Source organism: Amphibalanus amphitrite, unplaced genomic scaffold (assembly GCF_019059575.1).
Source record: "Amphibalanus amphitrite isolate SeventyFive unplaced genomic scaffold, NRLGWU_Aamphi_draft 000297F_arrow, whole genome shotgun sequence".
NCBI lineage: Eukaryota > Metazoa > Arthropoda > Thecostraca > Balanomorpha > Balanidae > Amphibalanus > Amphibalanus amphitrite.
The window spans coordinates 364,286-377,691 of NW_024881792.1; positions in this window are offsets into that span (position 1 = coordinate 364,286).

A 13,406-nucleotide genomic window follows, 5' to 3' on the forward strand; every position below is an offset into this window, starting at 1 on the left:
AAGTTGAACTTTTTTCGCTCCCCATGTTAAGTCAATGGGCGTTTTTGCAGAGACATTTTCATTCGCTCATTGTACAAAATTATATGATACGATTTTGTTTAAACTTTCAGGACCTGTTGAGAAAAGACAATAGAACATGTTGTTATGCTTCGTTAAGCTGTCAGAATTCGTTTGTTCTTTTTAAGCTGGTTTAAAAAAGAATTTTTTTAACATGCAAAGTCAATGAAAGCGTCTTTGATGCTTAATAACTTTTTACGTTAAAGCATAGACCACTATATATCTGGACTGTGCACGGAAACTAGGGCCCTGCCATTAGGGCCCTAACTTTCGAAGGTCGTCACAGCCAACTTATTCGCCATATGATGATGTGCTTTGGGAAACATCACCACTAGTCAATTTGTAATCTGAGTTATATCTTACATTGAGCAAAAAATATATAATATTAGCGCAATCATCGAAAAAAGAAGGGCATTTTCTGCCCATTTCTTCCATGATTTAACATGGTGTGGATGATGGTTCCCAGCTAATTTTCACGAGAATTAGCAAATTTTCACAGACATGTAGCGAAGATTTTTGCAAGATTATTGTTGTTTGTTTATCATTGACATGCGGGATAGTTCTCTTTTGTCTTTAAATAAAATGAAACCTTTTAATGCATACATGCCACTGAAATACAGTAAAATGTGCCGCTAGTGATAATCACTTCAGAATATCCTATGAACAGAACAGGGAGTGAGCATATTCAAAGAGCCAAGACAGTGCATGCAACAATGTCAGTTTTCCGGTTCCTGGCTAAGGCATCAATATGAAGTCAATTTCTATATGCCCTAAAGCTGAAAATGTCTTGGAATTCTGACCACTGGGCTCCCTGTGAGTTTTATTACATGCTGTGACGCTGGCCGAGACCGAAAAATTGAGCAGAAGACTACTGTAAGGAGAGGTGGCGGATCCGTTTCCAGACTGGCGGCTCCTATAATATCAGTCACAACTACAAGTGAAGCCCAAAACTAGCTAAAGTCTTGCAATTTGGTCAAGTGATGGTCACATATGTTATGGCTTGCGGAGAGCTGGCGTGCCCACATCAGCAATCTGTGTTCCGCTCCTGCATGCAAGCAATGGGTCCTGCTCTGGTAACAGCTGCCGAGTCGCTCTCTCTTCGGCACACGTATAGCTTCAAACGTGTGTTTCAAGACAGCGCGACTACCATTGTAAAGGAAAACGATAACTTTCTTCACATTGCTCGCTGAGGGAGTCACACTGTCGAGAAGCACCTCAAGTTACAACGCTACGACCTGCATTCCTTCAACACATTGATGTGTATAGTTGAGCGAAAAACAAACATTGCAATTCATGGAGTCAATATGGACAGTATACCGTCACTCAACACCAGCGATGCGCGAACAGAGCTTCATGAAATAAGAAAGCTTCATGAAAATGAGAAAGGTTGAGCCGCAGGACGTAAACACAATGCAACATTCCTGGGATCAGTTTGTCTATGCAATCAATAACTACGATCCTATTCGTCGATGTGTAAGATACCTACATGGCTGAGAATTTCAGATGTGGATTTACAATTCGAATAGTAACTAAAGGCAGATGTAGCACAAGAACTATAAGAAAGTGCATTCCTAAGTGCGAAGCTCTGCTGCAGTGTCCAGTGAACCGAGATCTCGTGACTCCGTCTAAATCTCGAATCTCGATCGCCATCACCCGCTGCAAAATGCGGCCACCGTCACTGACAACGGTGTTCAAAAGTCCCCTTCTCTCGAGAGGGACAGATGACAGAACCCGTCTGTCCCTATGCTGAGCATGAAATCGGCCTCAGTGGAAGCAGGGAACAGTTGTGGCCCAGCAGGTCACCTCGGACGGTCTCGCTAAAAACGCAGCACCGGCAGCTTTGTTATTTACCCATAGGAATCTTCGTAATTCCGTGGCGCAGATCGTGTGGGCTTTCAAAGCATTGAGCCGGGTGCGTGTCTGATTTAGACAGGCAAATTAATCTGCAGTGTGTCCAATATGTCATCAGACTGTCTCTTGTCAAAAACGACCGATCACGGATTGTTCCTGTCTATTGATGCTTTGAACTTAATACAGTGTGATATACCTGTCTATAAGTGCTTTTATTTATTTATGGTGTTAAAAATCATGCTATAAATTATACATTTATTAAAATATACATCACATTTAAGAAGTTACTTTCATTTAAATGGGCTTACTAGAGCGTCAATACACAATTCCGCGTGCTACGTCGAATTTCCCAGCAGGGCCCTAATAGCAGTCGGCAAAATCCGTGCACAGTCCAGATATATAGTGGTCTATGGTTAAAGATATATTTAAGTGAAAAGTTGATAGGTTATACAACTTTTGATGCTCTTTCCTGTGATATATAGAACGTCATTGCACGTTGTGCCGTTTTCGAGAAATTTAGTAAAAAAGCACGACATTACCGAGATTTGAGCTCAGACCTATATATGGCCTTGGCTCAGACAGTATACGAACAGGTGACAGGGATACCTCCCATTGAAGGATGCGATTTAATGTTGAATATTAGCGGCCGGCCGCCGTGGGGACGTTTTTGTACGACTTATATCTCCGCAGCCACTGGACCGATACACTTGCGTTTTTTTGTATGGGGTGGCGTATACCCTTCTTACAAGTATTTTACTATGGACGATGCATGCGGGTGACCCCTACTGCACGTGACACGTGTAAAACAGAGAGGTGTCACTTTTGTTGTAACCGCAGGTTGTTTGAAAAGACAAACACTATTCGTTAGAATTGTGTTTTTCTATTGAAAAACAACCGGAGCGGTCCTTCTCCGGGCTATGTTTTGCATGTCTGGCCGCGAATTGGGGCAACTTGGGTCAGGCCTAAACTTGTGGCTCGATTTTCTTAAAAATTTCAGTGTATGGGCTCCCGCAGGCGATCTACCTGTTGGCACCGGTCGCTACTCGCTTAAAACCTCGTGGCACGTGGCACGTGCGATTCCATTTTCCCCATGTTAAGTCAACGGGGTTTTGGACACTTTTTGCGCGATCGGGAATAGCGGAAAAACGAGCCAAGGAAGAGGTGGTTTTCTTCCCAGCATTTTATGGCAAACACGTTTGGGTACACGCTGGTGTGCGCCGTATACCCCTCAGAACTTCGTAACGTGTCTTTGCACGAGGTCAAAGTTGAATTTTTTTCGCTCCCCATGTTAAGTCAATGGGCGTTTTTGCAGAGACTTTTTCATTCGCTCATTGTACAAAATTATATGATACGATTTTGTTTAAACTTTCAGGACTTGTTGAGAAAAGACCATAGAACATGTTGTTATGCTTCTTTAAGCTGTGCAAATTCGTTTGTTCTTTTTAGGCTCGTTTAAAAATGAAAAATTTTAACATGGAAAGTGAATGGGAGCGTCTTTGCTGCTTAATAACTTTTTACAGTTGAGATATATTTAAGTGAAAAGTTGATAGGTTATACAACTTTTGATGCTCTTTCCTATGATATATACAACTTTATTGCACGTGGTGCCGTTTTTGAGAAATATAGTAAAAAAGCACGACATTACCGAGATTTGAGCTCAGACCTATATCGTTACGGTGTCAGGCGGACACGAGGACAGGTGGCGCCGCCGCCGCCCGCATAGCGGCGGGAATGTGAACTAACCTGTTTACCAGAGGGGTGTTCACGGGCACCGCACACTGCTGCGTGCGCTGTGTGCGGTGCGTCCAGCAGGCGTGGGGGTAGGGGATGGGTAGGCGGTTCTGACGTCACGGCTGCGTGCGGTGGACGGTCCGCTGTGGCCAGTCCCGACCGGCCACAGCGATCGCTGTGTGCGGTGACGGAAGGCTGACGTAGGGACGCAGTGGGCGGAGCTTGGAGGCTATGTGCGGTCCGACCGCACACAGGGCCCGTGAACAGCCCTCTGATCTATGGTATGGTACCATCGGGGGACCGGCCGCCGTCGGCACCATTTCGGGACTTTGCATCGCAATAAAAGGCTTATTTACAATTGAAAATGGACTAGCGAGAGTCGTTATGGAATCAGAATTTGATGCTCTACAAAACTAGGCTATTTCCATTGTGATGGCATCACAGACTACACCGCTAAACCCAATAAAGCAGATTTATGTCGCGTCATCGATGATTACATATAATGTTTCTTTGATATATATGTAGTCGGGTCTTTCAGCTGCGTCCCTCCCCTCCCTCGCCGCGCCGGCGGGTCGGCCATCCGCGGCTTGCCGCCCGCCGGCTGCTGGCCGGTCAGCTGGCCGGTCAGCTGGTCGCCCGCGGCTGTCGGTGCAGTGCGGGATGCCTACTTGCGGGGGGCCGTCGTGGCGGCGGCCCGGGTGGACTGGGCGAGCAGTGAGTTGGGGAGCGCTGCGCTGTCGGTGCTCTAGTTTGTATTGCGTTCGCATGATACGGCTTGAGCCAATACAGAGTGAACTGATTGAGCTGAGCAAGTCTTTATATACATTGAAAAGTAAAGCACTTTTTACTGCATCTACGGTGAGATGCTAGATAAAATTTATGGTCTAATGGTACCCATTACTTAACAATTAAGTGAATCATTTCGTCGCTAAACTCTCGTAAATTCGTATGTCCGCCTCACTATGGAGTTTGGACCGTAACGTATGGCCTTTGCTCAGACAGTATACGAACAGGTGACGGGGATACCTCCCATAGAAGGATGCGACACGATTTTACTGCTAAATAGCGGCCGGCCGCCGTGGGGACGTTTTTGTACGACTTATATCTCGGCAACCACTGGGCTGATACACGTGCGGTTTTTTTGTGTGGGGTAGCTTTTTCCCTTCTTTCACATAGTGTGCTACTCTCGATGCATATGGGTGACCCCTAACGCACGTTCCACGTGCAAAGCCAAGAGGTGCCTGTTTTGTAATAAGCGCAATAGCTCGCGGTAATTACTGGGCCGATTGCGCTAAAACTTGGCATGGAGGTAGACACTTTCCAGGCGATGCATTTCCATGTGTCTTGGTAGGGGTGCAACTGCACGTGCGCACGTGCAGGGTGACGCTTCCAGATCTCGAGAACGGCTGGACCGATTGTGTTCAAATTTGGCATAACGCTTGATACCGATCAGTAGGTTGCAGTCATTTAGTATGTATTTCCATGTGCCACGATTGGGGTGCAACTGCACGTGCGCAAGTGCAGGGTGACGCTTCCAGATCTCGAGAACGGCTGGGCCGATTGAGCTTAAATTCGGTACACCGCTAGAGACCGGCAACTAGAGTGCCGTGCACAAGTCAGTTGGGACCCAGCTTGCACGTGCGCACGTGAAGGGTGCCGCTTCAATATCTCGAAAATGGCCGGGCCGATTGCACTCAAATTTTGCACACCGCTAGAGTGGTTAGTAGAGTGTCCTGTTCGTCAGTTCGTAGCACACCCACTCCGGTCTGCACGTGCCAATCTCATCCTCTCGTTTGGCGGCGGGTAACCGCAGGTTGTTTCTTCATTAGACAAACACCATTCGTTAGAATTGTGCTTTTCTATTGAAAAAAACAACCGGAGCAGTCCTTCACCGGGCTATGTTTTGCATGGTTGGCCGCGAATCGAAATGTGTTTGTGATTGCAGTAGAAGACTCGAACAGGGAACAATCGGCGAGTTTGCTACCAAAACACATTAACCTCCGCCCGAGTGGGGCGAAGGTGTTTTTAGCCACACCTATTAGCTTTTTTGCGTTTGTTAAGAAAATCACTACGCGCATTGTTATAAAGCTTTGTATGATAGATCAATTTCAGCGGCATGGTTGGACCTCTATGTAGGCACACACCGGCGAGAACGGCTGCGCCAATTGCGCTTAAATCTTCATCCATGCGGCTGCATACAGAAGAGGTGGCACTCCGGCGCAACATGCTTTCAGGCGTTTGACACTTCTGCGTCATCTAGCGAGTAAAACGGAATGTTTGGCTAAAATGCCAGACGCATTTACCATACTCGATAATCGTCCTCAAAAGCTCCAGTCTCGTGCGAGTCATCAGTTCTAAAGAGATAGTGGTTTTCCCGGATCCCTCATTACTCCGCCATTTATTTAGGCGGTTATATACAATAGAGCCGGCATTGCGGCACAGCATACATTCAGGCGTTTGACGCTTCTGCCATCTAGCGAGTAAAAAGGAATGTAAGGTGTTTTCGACTGATATACAGATCCGTTGAAGCATCAATCTTAAACTTGATATTCGGCACAATTCAATGACTCTGATTCGAATGGTGACGTCGACGGCGACCGTGACGTCACCATTGCGTCAATATTGATTAACCCTCGCCGGCAGAGGGGCAGCACCCGCCTCTTCCCATAGGGTTTTTCGTGATAGCTCGGGACACGCCGGAGACAAAAGTGCTGAAACTTGGAATACCTAACCTATGATTTAAGCCGGATCTTATGACTTCGACCACATTTTCTGGTTACGTAAGGTCACTGACCTATGACGTCATAAGTGAACTTCTGCACTGTCCTCAGAGGTCGCAACTTCGCACCGCCCTCAGTACCAGAGGAACTTTCACAGAAAGATGAAACTTACAGGACGTAGTAGCCTCCCAGGATGTCCAACTTGTATAACTCGTATTTTTCAAAGGTCACATGAGGTCAGGTCGGTCATGTGACCTCACTATTATAAGTCAATGGGGAAATATGAAAACTGGTATTTTGGCGCTGGAAATGATCTAAAACTATCTCAAGCGCATGAAATCGTGATTTCATGCATTCCTTGCAAGGTCCAATGTTCTATTTTTAATTGTTGACATTGCGTAACGTCATTTATGACGTCACTATAGTCAAAGGAGTTTTCTGTCAATAACTCCTGCTAAAATTGAGCTAGGGAGTCGAAAAAGCTACAAATGGACTCTGAAAGACCTGCCGAATCAAATGGTATGCGATATGACCTCCTTCGACCAGCCTCATGACCTGAGGGGCTCTGACCTGCCCTTGACCCGAGGTCAATACCTTAGGTTGACCTAAACCAAACAAAAAAAATATCATTCGACGCGCCTTAGCAAGGTAAGCACGATGATAGCGGTTAGTAGTGTCGTGCACGTCGGTTCGTAGCACACCCACTCGGGTCTGCACGTGCAAGGCTCGTCCTCCGTTTGGCGGCGGGCGTTTTTGCTGCGTGCACGGGTGAGTGGGTTACAGAGGTTAGAGTGCAGTGCACGTCAGTTCGTAGCACACCCACTCTGGTCTGCACGTGCAAGGCTCATCCTCTCGTTTGGCGGCGGGTGTTTTGGCGGCGTTACAGAGGTGCTTGCTCTAACCGCAGGTTGTTTGAAAAGACAAACACTATTCGTTAGAATTGTGTTTTTCTATTGAAAAACAACCGGAGCGGTCCTTCTCCGGGCTATGTTTTGCATGTCTGGCCGCGAATTGGGGCAACTTGGGTCAGGCCTAAACTTGTGGCTCGATTTTCTTAAAAATTTCAGTGTATGGGCTCCCGCAGGCGATCTACCTGTTGGCACCGGTCGCTACTCGCTTAAAACCTCGTGGCACGTGGCACGTGCGATTCCATTTTTCCCATAGTAAGTCAATGGGGGTTTGGGACACTTTTTGCGCAATCGCGAATAGCGGGAAAACGAGCCAAGGAAGAGGTGGTTTTCTTCCCAGCATTTTATGGCAAACACGTTTGGGTACACGCTAGTGTGCGCCGTATACCCCTCAGAACTTCGTAACGTGTCTTTGCACGAGGTCAAAGTTGAACTTTTTTCGCTCCCCATGTTAAGTCAATGGGCGTTTTTGCAGAGACTTTTTCATTCGCTCATTGTACAAAATTATATGATACGATTTTGTTTAAACTTTCAGGACTTGTTGAGAAAAGACCATAGAACATGTTGTTATGCTTCTTTAAGCTGTGCAAATTCGTTTGTTCTTTTTAGGCTCGTTCAAAAATGAAAAATTTTAACATGGAAAGTGAATGGGAGCGTCTTTGCTGCTTAATAACTTTTTACAGTTGAGATATATTTATGTGAAAAGTTGATAGGTTATACAACTTTTGATGCTCTTTCCAATGATATATACAACTTTATTGCACGTGGTGCCGTTTTTGAGAAATATAGTAAAAAAGCACGACATTACCGAGATTTGAGCTCAGACCTATATCGTTACGGTGTCAGGCGGACACGAGGACAGGTGGCGCCGCCGCCGCCCGCATAGCGGCGGGAATGTGAACTAACCTGTTTACATCTATGGTATGGTACCATCGGGGGACCGGCCGCCGTCGGCACCATTTCGGGACTTTGCATCGCAATAAAAGGCTTATTTTTTTGAAAATGGACTAGCGAGAGTCGTTATGGAATCAGAATTTGATGCTCTACAAAACTAGGCTATTTTCATTGTGATGGCATCACAGACTACACCGCTAACCCCAATAAAGCAGATTTATGTCGCGTCATCGATGATTACATATAATGTTTCTTTGATATATATGTAGTCGGGTCTTTCAGCTGCGTCCCTCCCCTCCCTCGCCGCGCCGGCGGGTCGGCCATCCGCGGCTTGCCGCCCGCCGGCTGCTGGCCGGTCAGCTGGCCGGTCAGCTGGTCGCCCGCGGCTGTCGGTGCAGTGCGGGATGCCTACTTGCGGGGGGCCGTCGTGGCGGCGGCCCGGGTGGACTGGGCGAGCAGTGAGTTGGGGAGCGCTGCGCTGTCGGTGCTCTAGTTTGTATTGCGTTCGCATGATACGGCTTGAGCCAATACAGAGTGAACTGATTGAGCTGAGCAAGTCTTTATATACATTGAAAAGTAAAGCACTTTTTACTGCATCTACGGTGAGATGCTAGATAAAATTTATGGTCTACCTAATGGTACCCATTACTTAACAATTAAGTGAATCATTTCGTCGCTAAACTCTCGTAAATTCGTATGTCCGCCTCACTATGGAGTTTGGACCGTAACGTATGGCCTTTGCTCAGACAGTATACGAACAGGTGACGGGGATACCTCTAATAGAAGGATGCGACACGATTTTACTGCTAAATAGCGGCCGGCCGCCGTGGCGACGTTTTTGTACGACTTATATCTCGGCAACCACTGGGCTGATACACGTGCGGTTTTTTTGTGTGGGGTAGCTTTTTCCCTTCTTTCACATAGTGTGCTACTCTCGATGCATATGGGTGACCCCTAACGCACGTTCCACGTGCAAAGCCAAGAGGTGCCTGTTTTGTAATAAGCGCAATAGCTCGCGGTAATTACTGGGCCGATTGCGCTAAAACTTGGCATGGAGGTAGACACTTTCCAGGCGATGCATTTCCATGTGTCTTGGTAGGGGTGCAACTGCACGTGCGCACGTGCAGGGTGACGCTTCCAGATCTCGAGAACGGCTGGACCGATTGTGTTCAAATTTGGCATAACGCTTGATACCGATCAGTAGGTTGCAGTCATTTAGTATGTATTTCCATGTGCCACGATTGGGGTGCAACTGCACGTGCGCACGTGCAGGGTGACGCTTCCAGATCTCGAGAACGGCCGGGCCGATTGAGTTCAAATTTGGTACACCGCTAGAGACCGATTAGTAGGGTGCCGTGCGCAAGTCAGTTTGGACCCATCTTGCACGTGCGTACGTGCAGGGTGACGCTTCCAGATCTCAAGAACGGCTGGACCGATTGCACTCAAATTCGGCAAACATCTAGAGATCGATCAGTAGGGTGCCGTGCACAAGTCAGTTAGTATGTATTTCCATGTGTCACGGTTGAGATGCAACTGCACGTGCGCACGTGGAGGGGTCGTTTCAAGATCTTGAAAACGGCTGGGCCGATTGAGCTCGAATTTGGTACACCGCTAGGGACCGGCGAATAGGGTCCCATGCACAATGCAATTGGACACAGCTTGCACGTGCGCACGTGCAGGGTGACGCTTCCAGATCTCGAAAATGGCCGAGCCGATTACACTCAAATTTGGCACACCGCTATAGATCAGCGAGTAGGGTGCCGTGCACGTCAGTTTGTAACACACCGACTCCGGTCTGCACGTGCAAGGCTCATCCTCTCGTTTGGCGGCGGGCGTTTTTGCTGCGTTTACAAAGGTGCTTGCTCAAACAACCTGCGGTCCTAACCGCAGGTTGTTTGAAAAGACAAACACTATTCGTTAGAATTGTGTTTTTCTATTGAAAAACAACCGAAGCGGTCGTTCTCCGGGCTATGTTTTGCAAGTCTGGCAGCGAATCGAGACATTTTGGGTGGGGCCTAGACGAAATGTACAATCTTCGTAAAAAGTTCAGTGTATGGGCTCCCGGAGGCGATCTACCTTATGGCACCGGTCGCTACTCGCTTAAAACCTCGTGGCACGTGGCACGTGCGATTCCATTTTCCCCATGTTAAGTCAACGGGGTTTTGGACACTTTTTGCGCGATCGCCAATGGCGAGAAAACGAGCCAAGAAGGAGGTGGTTTTCTTCCCAGCATTTTATGGCAAACACGTTTGGGTACACGCTAGTGTGCGCCGTATACCCCTCAGAATTCCGTAACGTGCCTTTGCACGAGGTCAAAGTTGAGCTTTTTCCGCTCCCCATGTTAAGTCAATGGGCGTTTTTGCAGAGACATTTTCATTCGTTCATTGTACAAAATTATATGATACGATTTTGTCCAAACTTTCAACACTTATTCAGAATAGGCCGTAGTACATGCCGTTATGCTTCGTTAAGCTGTCAGAATTCGTTTGTTCTTTTTAAGCTCGTTTAAAAATGAAAAATTTTAACATGGAAAGTCAATGGGAGCGTCTTTGCTGCTTAATAACTTTTTACGTTAAAGATATATTTAAGTGAAAAGTTGATAGGTAATACAACTTTTAATGCTCTTTCCAATGATATATAGAACGTTATTGCACGTGGTGCCGTTTTTGAGAAATTTAGTAAAAAAGCACGACATTACCGAGATTTGAGCTCAGACCTATGGCCTTTGCTCAGACAGTATACGAACAGGTGACGGGGATACCTCCCATAGAAGGATGCGACATGAATTTACTGCTAAATAGCGGCCGGCCGCCGTGGGGACGTTTTTGTACGACTTATATCTCCGCAACCACTGGGCCGATACACTTGCGGTTTTTTGTATGGGGTAGCGTATACCCTTCTTACAAGTATTTTACTATGGACGGTGCATGCGGGTGACCCCTACTGCACGTGACACGTGTAAAACAGAGAGGTGTCACTTTTGTTGTAATGACAATACCACGGTAATTCCTGAGGAGTTTCTGCTGAAACTACACAAGGATGTAGGCACACACCGGGCCATGCGTTTCCATGTGCTACGGCTGGGGTGCAACTGCACGTGCGCGCGTGCAGGGTGACGCTTCCAGATCTCGAGAACGGCCGGGCCGATTGTGCTCAAATTTGGTACACCGCTAGAGACCGGTTAGTAGGGTGCCGTGCACAAGTCAGATGGGATCCATTTTGCACGTGCGCACGTGCAGGGTGACGCTTCCAGATCTCAGGAACGGCTGGGCCGATTGCATTCAAGTTCGGCACACCTTTAGAGACCAGTTAGTAGGGTGCTGTGCACAAGTCAGTTAGTATGTATATTCATGTGTCACGGTTGGGCTGCAACTGCACGTGCGCACGTGTAGGGGTCGCTTCCAGATCTTGAAAACGGCAGGGCCGATTTAGCTCAAATTCGGTACACCGCTAGAAACCGGCAACTAGGGTGCCGTGCACAACACAATTGGGACCCAACTTGCACGTGCGCACGTGAAGGGTTCCGCTTCAATATCTCGAAAACGGCCGGGCCGATTGCACTCAAATTTTGCACACCGCTAGAGTGGTTAGTAGAGTGTCATGTTCGTCAGTTCGCAGCACACCCACTCCGGTCTGCACGTGCCAGGCTCATCCTCTCGTTTGGCGGCGGGTAACCGCAGGTTGTTTCTTCATTAGACAAACACTTTTGGTTAGAATTGTGTTTTTCTATTGAAAAACAACGGGAGCAGTCCTTCACCGGGCTATGTTTTGCATGGTTGGCCGCGAATCGAAATGTGTTTGTGATTGCAGTAGAAGACTAGACCAGGAAGCAATCGGTGAGTTTGCTACCAAAACACTTTAACCTCCGCCTGAGTGGGGGGGGGGGGCGTTTTTAGCCACACCTATCAGTTTTCTTGCGTTTGTTAAGAAAATTACTACGCGCATTGTTATAAAGCTTTGTATGATAGATCAATTTCAGCGGCATGGTTGGACCTCTATGTAGATTGTAGGCACACACCGCCCACCGGCGACAACGGCTGCGCCAATTGCGCTTAAATCTTCATTCATGCGGCTACATACGGAAGAGGTGGCACTGCGGCGCAACATGCTTTCAGGCGTTTGACACTTCTGCGTCATCTAGCGAGTAAAAGGGAATGTTTGGCTAAAATGCCAGACGCATTTACCACAATCGGTAATCGTCCTCTAAAGCTTCAGTTTCGTGCGAGTCATCAGTACTAAAGAGATAGTGGTTTTCCCGGATCCCTCATTACTCCGCCATTCATTTAGGCGGTTATATACAATAGAGTCGGCATTGCGGCACAGCATACATTCAGGCGTTTGACGCTTCTGCCATCTAGCGAGTAAAAAGGAATGTATGGTGTTTTCGGCTGATATACAGATCCGTTGAAGCATCAATATTAACCTTGATATTCGGCACAAGTCAATGACTCTGATTCGAATGGTGACGTCGACGGCGACCGTGACGTCACCATTGCGTCAATATTGATTAACCCTCGCCGGCAGAGGGGCAGCACCCGCCTCTTCCCATGGGGTTTTTCGTGATAGCGCGGGACACGCCAGCTACAAAGTGCTGAAACTTGGCATACCTAACCTATGATTCAAGCCGGATCTTATGACACCGACCACATTTCCTGGTTAGGTAAGGTCACTGACCTATGACGTCATAAGTGAACCTCTGCACTGTCCTCAGAGGTCGCAACTTCGCACCGCCCTCAGTACCAGAGGAACTTTCACAGAAAGATGAAACTTACAGGACGTAGTAACCTGAGCCTCCCAGGATGTCCAACTTGTATAACTCGTATTTTAAAAGTCACATGAGGTCAGGTCGGTCATGTGACCTCACTATTATAAGTTAATGGGAAATATGGAAAATAGTATTTTGGCGCTGGAAATGATCTAAAATTATCTCAAGCGCATGAAATCGTGATTTCATGCATTCTTTGCTAGGTCCAATGTTCTATTTTTTAATTGTTGACAATGCGTAACGTCATTTATGACGTCACTCTAGTCATATGCGTTTTCTGTCAATAACTCCTGCTAAAATTGAGCTAGAGAGTCGAAAAAGCTACAAATGGACTCTGAAAGACCTGCCGAATCAAATGATATGCGATATGACCTCCTTCGACCAACCTCATGACCTGAGGGGCTCTGACCTGCCCTTGACCCGAGGTCAATACCTTAGGTTGACCTAACCCAAACAAAAAGTATATCATTCGACACGCCT